The sequence below is a fragment of the Puntigrus tetrazona genome, chromosome 9 (assembly GCF_018831695.1).
Source record: "Puntigrus tetrazona isolate hp1 chromosome 9, ASM1883169v1, whole genome shotgun sequence".
Lineage (NCBI taxonomy): Eukaryota > Metazoa > Chordata > Actinopteri > Cypriniformes > Cyprinidae > Puntigrus > Puntigrus tetrazona.
Window position 1 is genome coordinate 4,718,371 of NC_056707.1, and position 18,866 is coordinate 4,737,236.

The window sequence follows — 18,866 nt, forward strand, 5'->3', positions numbered from 1 at the left end:
ACAGGGCGCAAAAAAAATCTTTTAGAAAAACTCATTTCTACGGATGTGCTAACAAATAAGACTATTTAGCAGAACTGAAATACACACATGTAGGGCTAGAGTGTGTCCTGTAGGGTAGAAAAAACCTTTTAAATCAGCTAAACTATAAATCTATATAAAAATCGATTGTTATTAGAACATTACATTATTAACAAAACATTTGTAAACCATTAAACGATTGCTTTCATTTGATCCGCACGGTCAGAGATCAGATCCCCGAGCTCCTGGTCCTGTATTTCGCCCCTGAGTATGACCTTGATCTCCTCAAAAACTGAGGCTCCAGGTATCTCATAGTGTCCTGCAGAGAGACACACACATACACAGGGCTGTTAACGTGTTATTGCTGGGTCAGTGTAAATTAAGCCCAGTGAGAGCAGTTGTGGCATGATATTTGATAATTACAAAAATCATTTCCAGTTGTTCGGGGATAGTTCAAAACTAAAACGCTTAGTACCGGTCCTCGCTTTGGATTGGTCATCGGCTGCGTTTTATTCACAATAGAGCTTTGCATAAAGCTACAAATCTGTGTGAGTAAATCAATGTACTGGGAATGTCCCTCGTGGGTGCAAATCATAAAGTCACTCTGTTTAGTTTCATAATGTGATTTATGTTAGTGCGAAATGCAACATTCAAAGAAGCAAGGGGAAATATGCAATGGGACTTTATGGAGGTAACAAAGAGTTGCCTCGAAGTTGACCCAAAAGTCATTAAGTCATTGCAGCAGCATCTGTCTTTTGTAAATCTTGCAGTGATCGTCTTTATCCAGAAGGTGGAGGCATTCCGATGGTTTGATTGAAGCTTTAGTAATCAGCCTCAGATAATTTTGCTCTGTGTTATTGTTGTAATCAATTACATTGTCTTGTATTTTTATTAGTAATTGCATTAAAATTTAATTTGAATGATATTAGGTTAAAAATCACTCAAAGTTATTCATAAAATTACCTTAAACTGTCATAATAAGTGTTTCTTAATGGCTATAGATACAGAATAGCTTATTACTAATAGCTTATTACTACACTAATATATTGCTTGTAATATTTTCGAAGACTGCCGTATGAATCTCTGCATTCTCTGAAGACCTCAGTGATGCAGTACATTTGAGTTCAAGAGCTTTATACTGCTTTATATGCTTTATACAGTAACCACGACGCAATTCATTTGAGTTTCCATTTATTGACTCTTTGGTTGGGCTGCTGAAAATTAACATGTCATTCATTACACAAGGCATGAAACTGAAACTATAGCTAAGGGGTCATGTGACCACAGCGCACATTGTTGTTTGAAACTTAATCATTGAATACTGCATCCTGTTTCACATACCTTACTATTTTTAAAAACGTTGCTGCAACTTATGAGGAAAATAATATTCAGCTCGAGGTGGCCACACATATTTATTTTAACTATTTAATCATTTATGATAAATAACTTTATAATGCTTTATTAGCAGATACGTATTAAGGTCATTGTTAATTATAATTATATAATTATATATATATATATATATATATATATATATATATATATATATATATATATATATATATGCAAAAAACAACTTAAAAGAAATAATAGACACTGACAGTACATGATTTGCGCATATAATTTTTTATGATAGGATGTTTACTAATTTAACCCATTTAATCCCACTGGTCTCAAGTGACTATAAAGAAGGTTTTCATTTATGAAGCTCCAAAAAAAGGGACTCAATTTAAAATATGCAGTTTCACATGTATATAATGAATGTTAACATAAAGATTTTTGGTTTACACATTACCTTTAAAGTGTCTAGTATTTATATATGAATTTATTTATTTCGTTTTGTTGAGTGTGGACACGTGTAAGCATGTTGATGGCAACAATAGTGACCGGTGGGATAACAACTTTTCTATTTATTTTTTGTATCTTAGTATAGGCCTACCTACTCAGTTATGTATAAAAGTAGGCATAACCATACATTTAAAAAAAAAATAATAAAATGACATGTCTGGGAAAACTTTGAGATTAAATGTTTGCATGTCTGATCGTCCGTTTATATCGTAAAACAATATAAAGATTTCGTTCTTAAAGCCGCTCGGGATCCGTCACAGACTCCAGGCTCCTCGTTTTGCGTCTCACCGGCTTCCGGGTTTTCGGGAGCAGATCCAGTCCGGACTTTACCGCAGACCGCAGTCACCGTTACCGCAGCATCCGTCTAAACTGCCTTCAAATCCAGCCGTACACAGCACTTTTCCTCACTTTCTTCACCTAATACACCAAACCTTGACGTTCTCCTCCAACACGCCAGTGGTTACCCGCGGGGACCGACCGCTGGACCGAGCGGGATAAAGCCCTTTCTCTGCGACCAACGGCTTCGCTATTTCTCAGCATCGGGTTTCTGCGCCAAGAAATGATGTGGACACGAACCGCTGGTACGTACCGCTTCCGTTCCGTGTTTTTACATCTCCTTTTCACCCTCCAACGGCTAATTTGCTTCGTTAACGAGAGAGCCCGTCGCCGGTGTCCTTTGGATATTGATAAGCTGATTAAAATGGATGAATGGCAGCCGCGCATCTTTGCAGATGGGAAAGTCCGCTCTGGAGTTTATTACTGTGTAACGCTGTGATACTGTTATGATGTTCCCGGGGTCTCGTGCTGTGTTTCCTCAAGAACCCGAGCTCATTGATCCGAAACACAAAACCCTTGTTTATCTGACCGTGCTGTGCTGAAATGCGTGATAAACACCTGTCTGCTTGAGTTTCAGCGATCAGGCTTTTAGTGCGGCGGATGGTAATGATACCTGATTAGGTGAGATGAGGATGATGATGATGATGGTGATGATGATGGCCCGGTGACCGTCCTCGGGGAAACCGGACCCCGGTGACTTTTTTTGGGATCAGAGAACCAAGGTCAGGCGGTGACATTGCGGTGCGTCTCGTGGAGGGGTTAGTATTTCCCTAAATTAAGTTGTTGCGACGAAACCGACGTTTTGGGCAGTTGCTGAGTTATTTGTAAGGTGGCTGGTTTGACTTTGTAGTCAGTATGGTTTGGTGGGTCCTCTAGTTTAACTCTCTGTGATCCACAGTGCAGCCCGAACTCAACACACCTGCTCTTTTAATAAAGCCTCTGTTTGTTTGCACGCTACCTGTGCCCTGATATTTAAAAGCTCTTATCATATAGTCACCCTCCTGCACTTTATGAACCGTGATGTTTCTGCGGCGGACACAAAAGAAGACATTCAGTGTAATGTCCAGGCTGCTCTGCACAGTGAGAGTAAATGGAAGCTGCCAGGCTTCAAAAATATCAGAAAAGCATAGTAGACAAATGGATCATAAGATCCTATAGTCACATATATATATATATATATATATATATATATATATATATATATATATATATATATATATATATATATTATTGCTTTCTTGTATTTTGTTGTTGTATTATTTATATACTATTGTAGTACTCGTAGCTTTATTTTTTAAAATTTTATTTTATTTTTCACTTTATATGTTAAAATTTGTATTTTTATGTGCTTATTTTCATATTCCTTTTCATGTCAATTAATTGATTTTATTTAATTTGAGTACTTTATTTTAGTACTTATTTATGTTAGTTACTAAGACAATGTTTATCATTTTCACAAACTTTTGTATTTTATTTTAGCTTTATTTCAGTTACCAAAAATTATATATATATTTTATATATATATATATATATATATATATATATATATATATATATATATATATATATATATATATATATATAATTCACCTTGGTTGTATTGCAAGTTCTTACAATATTGTTAGTTGATAATATAAACTCTGTAATTTACTTTTTTTGCATGATGTCATTCTAACTATGTAATTAGTTATTGAGGAAGCCGTGTCCCTCAGTCCTCTGCACTAGATATGTGTCGACGTCGTGCTGCTAGACACCTAAAAGAGCCTGTTACGGTTGTAAACTGAGCCAGTGGCTGATTCTACCAATTACAGACTCCTTCAATTATGCAGGCTGCCGGAAAGGAATGTTATCGTCATGGACACAGCCTGTGTGGCCAGTCACTAGAGTTTTTAGGGTCAGAAGCACATGTGATGGTGACGGTGCAAAGTGTGGAGAGCTGCAATTCTGTTCTTTTGAAGAAGTGAACGCGCACTGATGATTTCAGACATCATTTATGTGTACAATCAGTGCAGGAGCAATTTTACACCAAAGGTGCCTTCCAGTGACTTCCTTATGTTCTTAGAGTTGCTCATAGTTTAATTTTTTTTTTTGCAATCGGAATATTAATTCTGGTTTTAAATCTTTGCTTGTCATGTGCATAACTTTCTCTCTTATTACTTTCTCTTCTAACTTTACTGTTTTTTTAAGAATACAAGTTCCTCGTATGTGTAACAATAGATTTGATTAATAGATTTTTGATATTTTATTTTTTATAATGAAAGTCAATTGGGTCCAAAACCAAATTATATTACAAAAAAAAACAACACAGTTTTTTTAAACACCTCTTATTTGTATATCTTTATTTGAGTTTTAGTATGTTTTGTGTTTTTAGTTTTTACTTAATAATAGCAATTTTAGTTTTTTTTAATTTAGGTTAGTACAAGAGAGTAAACGTGCGTCACATTTCATTGTCGGCAAGTTTTCATGAGTGAAATTTAGTTTGTGTTAAAAGTTGGTTACGTCAGATCACAAGACTGTTTAATAGAAAGTTATGACCCGGATCTTTTTTGTCTATGAATTTCAGAAGAATTTCAAAATTTAATTTTTTAACTAATGTGACTATTCATTCAGGGCTGAAACAATTTTTTTAAATTTTTTTGGGTGAACTTTGCCTTAATGGTTATGGGGGTTTCGACGCTCCCCTGCATGTATATTAGCAATAATAACAGAGACTGTTGTCTTAGCAAACAGCACTAAATAGTGTGTTTTTAAGCTAAACAGCAGTGGTTTTTATAAGTGGGCTACGGTAGCACTCTGGCCGTCCCACGCTCAGTGTTGAGGTGGGGGTGTTTCACTTAAAGGAACAAAAGCTACATCCTGATCAATAAAAGTAATGAGTTTTATCTCCTGTGTGCTCGTCTGAGTGTGTGTGTGTGTGTGTGTGTGTGCTGCCTCTCTCTAATCCCGAGTTTTCATAGAAGCGCTTGATTCTTCCTGTATCTTGGCCGGTGTCTTTCACGGGACATTATCCTGCTTTACAGAGGGCCGGCCTGAGCCGCGTTCAGCAGGTTGATTAGTGTGTCCATCTGTTCACTGTCTGCCTTTGTGTTTACTGGAGTTTTTACATGCTCCGCCGTGAACCCCTCACACAGGTTGAAGCAGTATGATAAGAAAAGCTCTGCGCTCTCTGCCTACTTGTTGTTTATTGGGAAAATATGAAAACATATGTTTCAGCAGCGTTGTTACTGTCACTTTGGTTTCTAGTTCTCGTTCTTGAGTTACAGTATTTGGGACAGTTTTGTTGCTGCTGTCTGACATTACTGACTCACTGTAAAAAATGTTGCCGTTTGAGAAGACCTTTTTCTTTTGAGTATCATAAAAAGATCGATTTTAGGATGCAGATTACGCTGCCTGTGGGGCTACTTAAATGCATGCAGTATAAGAAAAAAAAGCAAAAAAATGGTTGATAGATAGATTTAAAAAAAACACCCCAAAAAAAACAATGCTCTGTGTGTAATTACAGTTCATACTAGGGACGTGCGATATTGACCAAAAGTCATATTTTCTATTCATTGAATAATATGTATTATGTATTGAATAATATTCGTGTCTTGAATTTGTAATCAATTTAGAGGCTTTTCATTAAACTGAATCACGCAGTAAAAGAATACACTCTAGATGCTGTAGGGCTTTTTGAATGGCTTTTGCAAAATACTTGATAATGTCAAATCACACACATTGTTAAAACTAAAATTACGATATTATCGCATATTATATATATCTCACACCCCTAATTCATACTAGTAGAAATTGATCTGTTTGTCTCTGTCGCTCCTAATAAACCTGCATGGCAAATGGAAATTAGGCTGTGTTTTACTCAACTTCAAAGCATCCTAGGTGTATATGTATTTATCGTTTTAGACTAATCCAATGGGAGTTATATTAAAAATGCTCCTGGCACTTCTATCTCTTTTCCCTTTAATAGTCCGTTAAACTGGACAGTTTTCAAAGGGTGTTTAAAGAAGGCATGTGGCTTAAGTAAGGGCAACAAATCTCCAGAAATTGTTTTACATTGTCCATTTAAAACCTTGTCTGTAGAATCAAATGGTCTGTTTTTACCTTATTTGCAAGGGTCATGAATAATAATGCTGTATTTGCGCGTCTCGTCAGTAAAAGCGGTTCTTTGATTTATTGGAGTCGCATGTAAGTGATCTATGGCTCTGCGTGTTAACTGGTATTTGCATTTGAACACAGCTGATGGAGATTTACCACTAATTAAAGAACCGGCTTTATTGACGTGATGCGAATGAATATATCGAACGATATATATATATCGCTGTTTCACAGTGCAGCTAATTTCGGTTGGGTTATTATACTGTATATAACACGTTAATATGCATTAATATGTTTCACTTTCGAGGTTCACGATTGTACACACTCTGTTTATACTTGTATATCAGTACTTGCCTCATATTTTACAAGATCAGATGCTCGTCAGTGGTGCTCAGGATCTGTAAATCACTCTCCATCATCCTCAGTCATCTCTCCGTACTCTGTTTATGTGGTAAGTGAAATCTCATGTACTTTAATGTAACAGGCTACTGCTAGCAAGGAGCTAACTATGACCCTTTAGTGGCTCGCGCTATTTTCTTTCCATGCCTTTCTGAAAGGTGGAACCAAATAAATGAGAAAGAATCGTTTCGTTTGTATTTTATTTTTATTCCGTTATCACTTCGATTGAAGACAGAAGTCAACAGGCTTTTCAAAATCCAAAATATTTTAACAGGTGGTTTCGCATTTGGTCTTGAATCTCTTCCGCTATCGTCTTGTGTTTCTCACCTCAATCGTCTTGTCAGTCAGTTCAGATGTGATCTGTACGCGGACATCGCTCTCTATGCATTAAGCAGCCATGTTCAGTTTTAATGGTCTGTTCTCGCACCGAACAAATTCATTTTTATTAATTAGTAAAAAAATCGTAATGACGTAAACCATAACCACTAACACAGCAGCAAGCCTACCTTTGAGGCAGTATTAACATGTACTGTAGATGTTTATTTGTGAGGTGTTTCCTTAAAGTTACAGTATGTTCAACAAACTGATAAAAGCAACTTCGTGATATCAGGAATGCATTATTTTTCATCTAATTTGGTGACCTTCTCCAGATGGCACCTCATACATCATCCATGGTGTGTTGCTCCTTCCTGTATCATCTGTTTCTGTTTGTTAATCTGCTCCGAGAACAACATCCGAACATCAGGTATGAAATACCACCCGAAGCGTTTCCTAATCTGTCCCTGCCATGGGATTCAGTAGCAACTTGATAAAGGGCACCACTGTTTCATTGCTAGCAGATGCAGATGATGCACCTCTGCTGGTGGAGATTTTCCACACTTCTGATGGGAAGTTACTTCACGAACCTGTGCTCTTTGCGTAACAAACCGGATTAAATCCTGCCACCGATCCAAACAAGCAAGAACCTTTCCATTTCTTCTATCCTCATTTTCACAGAGGCCTAGTTGTGTGAAACAATTCCTAACAGCGTGCACCAGTTTCACAGGGTTAGCTACATTTTTATATATTTAAAATGTCTTTTTGTTTCGGTTAGTCTCTTCCTTCTGCCCGAAGCATGTGTGGGAGAGGCTGAGCAGATAATCAGCGAATCCAAGAGCCTCCAACTCATAATTATGAGGGATTATAAGAAAGTGAACCTAAAGCAATAATGTTCCACTGGAGAAGACAAAACATAGTCTGCATATATTCTCATGCATCCTTCTGGGACCCCACTGGGCCAGCGCAGTTAATCTCATTCAACTTCTGCTGAGCGAGATGCCAGTGGAAAAAAGCTGCTAATGACGTCATGCGTTATTGAAAGAACAACTGCATTCCCAAAAGAGAACCAGGTTGGATGCGGCACGACAAATCTTTCGTCTGTGGAACACAAAAGGAGATGATTGACCAGGGACGGTCACTCTTGAGCTCCAGGAATGACAAATGTTCACTAGAATGAAAGTTTCTTTATAATTTACTCACTCCCCATGTCATCCAACATATTCACGTCTTTCTTTCTTTAGTCGTAAAGAAGTTAACATTTTTAACTTTGTCTATGGCTTCTGCCAGTATGAATGAGTGATTGTGATGCCCTCACCCATGGGACACCCATCAGCTTTTCATAAGATGTTTCTACACTATAAAAAGATGCTGAAGCTGCAGCTGAAATCGGTCACAGAAACATTCTTCACACGACATTTCAGACCATTTAAATTTTTCACAGAATGCTACATTTAATAGTGATATGGATGAGATTGGGATAAAGGATAAATGGCACTGATGGGTCGAAGACATAGCGCCATAGTCTATTACACACTTTTCAGACTGCACACTTTCAGCACAATTATGACACCTTTCCTTCAAGTATGTTTCATATTGAATCTCACATTGAGACTGTGGCTTGGCCCGAGCTGATAAAAATTAAACTCAGTGGGCAGACTTGCTAGAAACTTCCTGCATTGTTTTCCTGTGCATTTCAAGTTACTTCTGTGGACCTTTAAGTCGCCTGACAGCTATTTGTGAGAAACAATGACATTTCTGTCAGATCTTGACGCAGTGCAAAGTTTCACGGGCCTCTTTAATGACACTGTCTTTCATATTCGGAGTTTGTGTAGGTGACTACATGACACTTCATTTTAGGGTGAACAAACACTTTAAACGTTTTTTTGGAAGACCCCTAGCTCCTCAAGCAGTCATGCACAAACCGAAGATGGGAATCATAGCTGCCACCGGGGCTGTTATGAGAATCTAAAAGACTAATTTCAGCTAACTCATTTTCAGCTAATGACCCTTGGAGAACCACAGAGCTCTCTGCTGCTGAAGAAGACTTCCTAACTGACAGGAAACCATGTGAGGTCGAGATGGCACACGCCGTGGCGCTGGAGCTTCTTTATCTCTCGACATAAATGACTGCATCTCGGTTGACCCCTGTGTGAAGCTTGTGAAGTTTGCAGATGACACAACGCTGATTGGCCTCATAAGCTACGGTGACTAATCTGCTTGCAGACAGGAGGTGGAACAGCTGGTGAGCCAAAGCAAACATAACAGCCTGGAACTGATCAAAAGATGGTGCAGATAATGGACTTCAGAAGGCGCTTAAACCCACAGCTCCTTCAACACCATCGACTTCAGTGGAAGTTCTCAGGAAACCTTTCTTAGAAACACAAGTGGCAGGCACAATTAAGAAATAATTGACCAAAAATGTACTCGCTTGCATGTCGGGAATGACTGAGGGAACACAAAAGAAGACGTTTCGCAGAATAATCACATTGTTGTATCCCATGCGGTGAAAGTGACCTCGAGCTGACAGAACCCAGAAAAGAAAAGGAAGCACCATGAGAGAAATATATAATTGGCCCAAAAAAGCTGTAAAGACTGTGATGTTTGGTGGTTATTCGCCGAAAATCTTTAACGTTTATGCTTAATTAAGCTAAAAAAACCTTGTGTTGTGAGCCAGTCATAGCGTGATAAAGGCAATGGGTCTCATTCACAAACGCATACATTTTTATGAAACTTGCGTACAAGCGTTTTTACAAGCAAATCATGATTCACTAAAACTTCATGTTAAAATTTAGCTATTCAAAATTTAAGGGGAAATTTAAGAATAACTGAAAGCACACATACGCAAAAAACACACTTCTGGACGGTCTTAATTATCTATATGATCTGTATATAAGAAATATATACAGTACTATACAGTATATATATATTTATCTCAATCACATCCAAATGTTTTTGTTTACATAATTTATGTGTGTTTACTGTCTATATTTATTGTGTATATACAAAGACACACGGATACAGTATTTTGAACTTATTTTACATTCTTATATTTTATGTTATGCGGAAATATATTTAATATATAAACATTACATGTTTTTCTCAGATATATACATGCATAAATTCCAAATCCGGTCTCATCCACGCCCTGCTATTTTTAGCTATAAAAACAGTTTGTTTTGCTTTTGATACTGAAAATCGGTGTGTCATATTGTGTTATTTTATTGTATTATGTTTATTATGAACACACTGTTTGGTAGTGCTAACAATTTTACAGTTTACTGCACTTGTTATTTCCCTATAGCATCTATCAAACCGGAAGCTTACTTCCACGTTGAAGAAAAGGGTGGATACAAGTATACTATATAAACAAAAACTGTTATTTTGGATGCGATTAATCGAGAATAATTGTTTGACAGCACTAATACACTCCCCTCCAAAAGTATTGGGACATTGAGGTCAATTCCTTTATTTTAGCTGTAGATTGAAAACATCTGGGCTTGACATCAAAAGATGAATCTCAGGCAAGAGATTCAAATGCAAGCTTTTATTTCCAGGTACACCAGAAGACACAAACCACTCATTAGCGAGAAGAATAGGAAGGCATAAATACCAAAAAGTTCAGAGATGAGCATAAAAATTTTTGCCACAAGGTTTTACGGACTGATAAGAGAAAGATTAACCTTTACCAAAGTGACGGAAAGGCTAAAGTTTGAAGAAAGAAAGGATCTGCCCATGATCCCAAACATACAAGCTCATCTGTGAAACACAGCGGAGGTATCATGGTTTGGGCTTGCATGACTTCTTCTGCGACAAACTCATTAATCTTCACTGATGATGTAATACGTGATGGCAGCAGCAAAATAAACATTTTGTCTGCCAATTTAAAAAAAGATGCAACCAAACGTGTCAAACTTTCATACAGGTTACATTAGGAAATGATGTAGCTCTTGTGTCTTTCTTTTAGCAAGCTTTCTTGCCTGGTGAAAAGGAAACCGTCGTTGGCTACGGCCTGTGGTTTTCCAGGTCTTTTCCCTGCGAGAAGCAATTTAGAACAGTAAAAAAAAAGAGGCAGGCACAAAAACAGATTTGTCCCGAGGCAGTGCCCCTTGTGAACCACTGAACTACATATCTGCTGAGGAACGACATTAATCATTAGAAATATGCTGTTGACATTCAGCTGAAACAAACGCCACACAGTGTAGGCTAATTATTTTAATCACTTGAAATGTTGGGGAATACAGTCACAAATGATAAAGGAGCGCAGATGGAAAAATACCATATTTATACACACATACATTTGGCATTACATTCTTTAACTGACCCAATACCCAAAGTTTATTGATGGGAATATGTGTTCTCTAATCTAAAGTGTTACTCAAATTTCATAAAATATCAGTAGCTTGTCAAATCAAGTGATTACATTTGCATAATAGTCATTGCCTCTTTGAAGCTATTGGTTTTAAATTATGGCATAGAATAGTGATTGACACACATTTAAATCAAATGGAGAAATTGCTGAAAAAGTACAGTCATTGTTGCACTTTGTTGCATAATTCTTTTTCCAGACATCGGGAGATGATTTTTTGATTTCGCTAATTCCTTATCGTTTCCAACTGCTGAAGCTGTTTTGATTTCAAATCTGCACATTAAACCTGTTTTTTAATTGATGGAAATAGGAGCTTGTGACCGGCATGTACTGTGGATTGTCGCCAGCGCTGACTCACACTGACATTTATGAGGTCTTAAATGACTGGACCTCACAGCGAGGCTGATCTGTGCACAGTACGGGGGCATGTGGGCCCCTCACACACCTCACAACAAATGTGACCTAGTCATTGTGTGGAGGTTGGCTCAGTACAATAATCTAACAGACACGGTTGAGTACAACAACATTCCCTAAAGGTCTTCGTCACTCTCCATTGTTGCTGAGGGATAGTTTACGGGAAACCTGTAGGGCTAACATGTGCGATAAATGGAAGAACGAACCCATTTCCGTTAGCAGTGCCTGTCACGTGGGGGAAGATTTTCCCGTTATTCCGAGCTGGCAGGATTCTGCTGAGTCAAGGGAAATCTATATCAGATGCTCTGAAAGACTTATAAAAGTTACTAAGGCATTGAATAAAAAAAAAAGAATATTAAAGCTCCCATATTGCGAAATCTGAAATGTCCTGCATTTATCATGATAAGTGAGGTCTAGGGGCAGTATCAAAACGGTCAGCCAGCAGTAAACTGCACACGGCTGCATAAAGCAGCGGTCATTTTTTTACGAGCCGTCGTGAACGTCAGATCTACTCAGTCACCGCCTTCAGTCATCACCCGAGCACCATTAAAGGAGAAACGGACGATAAATACGCATTTTGTATGGAATTAAATAGCAAGCACTTCAATTGCGGTTCAACATATTTATATATAAACGCAACAGAACTTAAATTATATCACGTTTATCGTCAGCACAGCGTGAGAATAACGCGATATTTACCTTTGATCTCCAATCGAGAGGTCTCTCCTCCCCTCACTGCAGCCGCCTACTCTCCTCTCCATTTCAGGCAACGCTAGACGCATCTCAGACAAGCCTAGTGCCGAGCAACAACACAAAAACATGTCGATGACATTCATTTTAACAGACCAAACTAAATCGACCGAATTGTCCACGTACTCCAAGGGTGGACGGTCTGACAGGATTGTTACTATGAGGTGAATCACATTTAAATATAAATGAACTCGCCGTGTCTATCTAGTCATGACGAAGATGTTTACAGTCAGTTTCAGCAGGCAACTAATTTTACAGCTATGTTATTATTCCAGCTAACGCTAACTAGTCACTAGTCCAGCTGATCACAACAATCTTTTCCATTAACACATGATTATATATAAATCATCAGTTTGTTGTTTTGCACACATGCACGCAGACAATATTTCATAAAAGACATAGTCGCGAGATGCAATTAAACTTTAAACGTGCCCATAACAACAAAAGACAATACTTTTTCTGATAAGAAGTGTGTAAACTGAAGCATTTTGACTTTCGTTTCCGTCCAGTCCGCTTGTTTTATAGTGTTTTACCGCAGCTTTCGTGTTTTGTTGTTTTTCTTGTCTGGCAGTGACATCGTGTATACGATCATATTTCTAATTTGAGTCTGTATTACATTGATTCTGGCACCCAACATCACAAGAAGATGATATTTTAAGCTCCTTATGTAGCTGAATCTGCGTTGTTTTGAAAGAGCCGCCGCCTCAGTCTTCTCTATGTTTTGCATGCAGTTAACACTGTGACATAATTATGACATTATGGCCGATCGGAAGAGAGACCCATGAATAGTAATTAGACAGGTCAAAATGTAACTTTTTGACAGAGCTCCTGAGAAAGCTGTTGTAAAGACATATTGAGAAAAAGGTGCACAATATTTTTAAGATATTATTATTTTTGGAATGGGTTGGAGATTGAGTAATTCTAGTAATTATACCAAACACAAAAAGCATTGAATGTTCCCTCAAAAATGTGATTGCTTGACAAAAAGGGATCTTGTGCTTCAATGGCTCAGGGTATGTTCTCCATGTGGTTATGTGACTATGATGTATGTATAAGCTAACCTTTTTTGTTTTTTATTAAATAAGTAAGCTATCTTGACACTTCTACCTCTTTTCAGAGGCAACGTATTTAAGTAAAGTATACAGTATACACAATAAATGCAACAAACACGGCGGTCGCTGCATCACCACTTTGGGCGTGCATTAATTTATAAGAATTCAGTGGCATGTATTCCATGTTTTTTGAACTGTTGTATAAACTTAATGCCACTTTTGTGACCTCTCTCACACACTAATATTCTAGAAAATGACATTCCTGTTTGTCATATGCCAAAAAACATGTTTTCTAAACTGTATTTTAACTGCAATCGAATGCGTTTCATCAGGCAGTGAACGCTTTGGACTCTCAAGATGTGTTTTTGTTTGGTTTTTGCTAAATTAGAGTCAGCTCACATATCATTAAAAAAGTGTAGATGATAAATATCACACATCCATATTCACTGCAGTTTCCCACCAAAGTAAAACCTTGGTTTAACCCTCGTATGTGAAGAAATTACTACTATAAAGTGAAATAATAATACACTTGTATGAAATATATATATTTTTATTTTTTCAGTTGTATAACAATGTTAATATGACTCTGTCTTATAACTATTTAAAGGGTATTTTTCTATATTAATCCCGCTCACATCTGTAAAGACCAAGGATTTCCAAACTTCAGGGATGTCGTGGAAATCTGTCTCTGTGGCATTGAAAATGACAACAGTAGTATTCACGGCTAAAAGCTACCACCCGCTTTTACATGTGTTTAAACTTATTCACAACTACTTCCAGTCCAATTCACAAATTAATGACGTGCGAGCTGATTCATTTTAGCAGATCAGTCCAAACCACTCAATCTCAAAGTCTCAGACTCATCAGTCACAAATGGCTCACAGTCGGAGCTCTCATTGAATTAACATCTGACTCCCTCGGTAAACTGTCATTACCTTCGATCATATCCGATTTGAAACCAAGAGCCATTACCGCGTAATGTTGTAAAGGACTGAGAAAGTTAAATCCATCTTATTACAGGCTGAGAAACGTGGAAATGAAATGCTTGTGAATGGCGTAACTGATAAAAACCGAACTCGCGAAGCAGCTCCTGAGGAGCGACCGAAGATGAAATGCTCGTGGAGTGCTTCTTGAGAGAGGCTCCTGAGGAGGATTTCATTTCAAAAGGCTCTGAAAATAGTCGTTGCTGCAGAACCTGGTTGGGCCGCAGGAATACTAACAGCGAATCTCACAGGATACGCTCCTGAATTACACCATACCTAATTCACAGAACTGTCCCGGGACATTAATATTTAATGTTTACTGCGAATCCAGTGTGAGGTACTAACTACCTGGGCTACTATCGGTAACTTAGATTTAGATTTAGATTTAGATTTGTATCTTATATTTAGACAACAAATATTGAAGATTTAATTGGGTCAATTTTATAAAGACAAGTTATAGACTAATTAGGGCTTCTGTTTAGTGAGTAATTACCACTTTTGTTGCACTGTTGCATTAATTATAGGTTAGATGGCATTCTGCTTGTGAAGAGGAGGGGCTGTATCAGATGTAATTGAATACTTACGAAGGAGCTTTGTGTTGGATCAGTTTGATGGACAGGTCAGTTGGGCCTGTTTCTCACAAATAGTATGTACTATTAGGACCAGTTTTACTAAACAAGAGCACCGATGGGCTTGGAAATGTCTGCAGGTGATGCCTGTTTTACAGTAGTACCAAAGCCTGCTCTGATAATGTTTATGTAGATGTATAAACCAATGGCGCTTTCATTCACCAAATGCCGATTGCACCATCATCATTCTTGTGCAGCTTATATCATGGCAAGCTACGCCAGTGGTTTTCAAACCCTGGGTTGTGACCCAAAGGAGACTTAAAAGATGGGTCTTAAAAAAAACAAAGTTGTACAAAGATTCATACAAAGTATAACAAAGATTTGCCTCACTTTACCTTGAGCTGGCATTTTTGTTCTCTTTGACTCGTTGGATGAAAACAGTGCTTTATTTGCATAGTTTTTTTAATGTGATATTCCATTTTCTTTACATAAGTTTAATTCAAATCTTTGGATGGAAACATAGCTAGAATGCCATGGATTATAATAGAATTTTCTGCACTTTCTTGTCTGTATTACAGTCCATTTTGAATTTATAAAGTTGTTTTTAATGCAGCTAATGTGGACCAATGTGGCATGCTTGTTGCAAGGGGCATTCTCTATAAGAGAATATTATATATTGTATGTTTACTAATACATAAGTCCCACCAACAGCAATCTCACTGGACCATGCCCAGGAGCAGGCCATTCCTCTGGTGGAGTGGGCCCTCGGACCAAAGAATAAAAATACAAAAGCCAGTTCGATAGCATCTACTATACAGTCTCTGCTTATGCTGCTTTTGAGCAGCCTCTAAAACATACAAAGAGCTGCACTGACTGTCTGAACAAATCAGAGCACTCAGCGTACACCCAGAGTGCCCTAACAGGGGTACAGTAGGCACCATCCGTCACAGGGAGTGCTAACAGGGTAATGACCTGGGCTCCGAACAGCTCTGCTTTGAGAACGACTTTACGGTTGTTGGGCCCAAACTCCAGACATGGTAACAGAGTGTGTTTGCAAACCATCTGACCAATGCTAAGAGGGTGGTCTTGAGTGCCATCTCCTTAACAACATGTGCAGTCCCATTTCACTTGCCTTTTTCAAGACAAGTGGAAGGTTTAAACAAATAAGTGGGCATTACTGAGGTATTTTATGCAGTACAATAAAACATGAAAAGAGTTCATTTTAAACAAAGACCTTATTTCAAGCACCAAAAAGACTCATCAAATGAGTGCTAAAATGCTCACTAATTTCCTGGTTTTGGCCTGAAAAATATCCTTACCTATGAAATGCATATTTTCCCGCAAATCCATTGTTTTTTTTTTCAAATTCTGTTTATTCCGTTTACATGTTTCTCGATTCCATTTTTCACGTTCATCCACACAGAGACACGCAGAGCATGACCAATTCGTATTTAAAGTGTTTTTTTATATATATTTATAAATTTTAGGGTGCCAATGGAAGACATCCAGGAAACCTGTTCGCAAGCAGTCATTGTTTTTCCAGATCATGTTCATGATAGCACTGAAAAAATGACAAACTTCAAACGTTTATTTCTGTAAGCGTACCAGATACTGTCTAATTATAAATATAAATGCACCACTTCTCTTTTTTCTCTTCCACTTTCCATACTACTGCCTACAGTACTCATCTTTGTTTCTTCCTTTTTGTGTGGCTTCATCAGGAGCGGATCTAAGTATTTTGCTAATGTACAGCGACCGAGCTAGAGCTTCGTACGAGCGACTTCTTCATTTGTCATGAGTTGCTGGAAAGATGACATTGTTCTAGGCTAATGCGCATTGTGTCCTTGTTTAGCATAATCTACTTCATAAAAAACATTCCTGCTGGCCTCCATCACTCACTTCTCTTCTGATTCACAGTGGAATATTCCAGCGGTACAGGCTGGTCCTCTCTGAGATAATGGACCATTCTGGCCTTAGATCTAGTGTTTGCTTTGACCTGCTTGAACTGCATATGCTGCTCAGATCAAGAGCAACTAAATACCACCGAAGTGCCAAATATTTGCATTTTATTTAACTAGATTTATTAATACAAATCAAAACAAATCATTGAAATCAAAGTTCGTACATGTGTGGTCGCATTTTAAATAAAGATAGTTGTTTACATTATAGTTTTTCACTGGAAAAATGGCGAAACTGACCTGACTGTTCTTTGAGTGAAGGAGATATACTTTCATATTATCTTGATTTTGACTGGTAAAAAAATAGTATTGTGATTTTATTGCCTTTGTTCGTAGTTCCCTGAACAAAGTTTTTGTGCACTTGTCACAGGTCACGAGCACGAGAGAAAGAGAAGTTCAGAGCTTGATTTAAACCTCAGATTAAGACATTGATTCATTGAGTTCTTTCAAGCCATCCAGTTTAGTGAAATGGTATAAAGCGAAGATCTATTTGCTTCGTCTTTTATAAATATTCAATGCCGTTAAGCATTTGTCTTTAAAATGCTTTCCTGAAATATGTAGGTAATGGTTTTATTCTTTATATTTAATGTTTTACGCAATCATTTTGTGAAAACAGCATTGAAATTGATTTTCACTGCAAAAATAAAAGTATGGTTCCAGTATTTAACTTAATAAAACACTGGCATGATTAGGAAGTAAGTCATAGGAACAGATTAGGGTTAAAAATACATACAAATAATAATTATCTCATTTTCTTTGCATTAATGTAGTGATGGACCAATAGGATCCAGCAGGCTTTTATGCTTGTTAGGAGGCAAGACAATAGCAAAATCCAGAGACAGGCGGTGGTCTTGAAACAATCACAGAATCAGAAGACAGGAGAAACTGGTAAACCTGCTAGTATTGTGATTTTATAAGAGCCTCTGCTGGCTTGGTGACATTTAGCTTGGGAGGGTAGTTCCGGGAGGAGAACACAAGTTTGGGAGGAGCCAGGGAGAAGACGGGAGGAGTAAGGAGCACTTGCCCAGCCATGATGGTCAGTGGTGAGCCACGGAGGGAGGAGCCATACGACTGGACGGCGGTGGAGCAGGTGGTCGAGAGACTGAAAGGCGGAGAGCAGAAGAGCCAGGGTGAGCTGAGGTCCCAGCAGGCGACACGCGAGGATCAGCGAGCTTGATTTAAAGCCTCAGATTAAGACATTGATTCATTCAGTTCTTTCAAGCCATCCGTGGAGAGGAGTTTAGTGAAATGGTAGGGCAGAGGATGAGTGCAGGGGCTGCTGGGAGCGAAGATCTATTTATTCTGGCACTCTCTGGATATTAAATATTGGAGGCTTGGCACGCAGGCGCGGGCACTGGATTTGGCACGAGGCGCGGGCACTGGAGGCTTTCACTGGAATCAGCATTTGTGCGCGCGGGCACTGGAGGCTTGCAGGGCACGGGCACTGCAGGCTTGGAAAGGCACTGCAGGCTTGCACGAGGCACGGCACTGGAGGCTTTAAAATGCTTTCCTGAAATATGTGGGAAGCTGCTCTATCTTATCTTGGGAAGCGGCTGTTTTATTCATTTTATATTAAAAATGATAGCAATCAGCGGCTCAAATAGTGTAATGCAAGCTTGGGAATTATTCTTTATTTGAGAGCTGACTCCCACAGTCATAAACCAAAACAGTAAAATTTTGTTTTGAGTGGCTGATTTATACAGTGAAAAAATTCAATTAGCAAACATAAATCAGAGAAGTAATAGGTCCAGAAATTCCTGAGT

The 18,866-nt window shown here is 38.1% G+C and overlaps 1 protein-coding gene across 7 annotated transcripts in view; it reads left to right on the forward strand.

Moving 5' to 3' along the window:
- The first annotated feature begins 2,184 nt into the window (after nucleotides 1–2,184).
- osbpl6 (oxysterol binding protein-like 6) overlaps nucleotides 2,185–18,866 on the forward strand; it is a 51,660-nt gene continuing 34,978 nt past the window's right edge. For all 7 annotated transcript variants that reach the window (XM_043248632.1, XM_043248634.1, XM_043248636.1 and 4 more), the window contains exon 1: nucleotides 2,185–2,447. The gene's annotated coding sequence lies outside the window, so the exon portion shown is untranslated. The remainder of the gene's footprint in view (nucleotides 2,448–18,866) is intronic.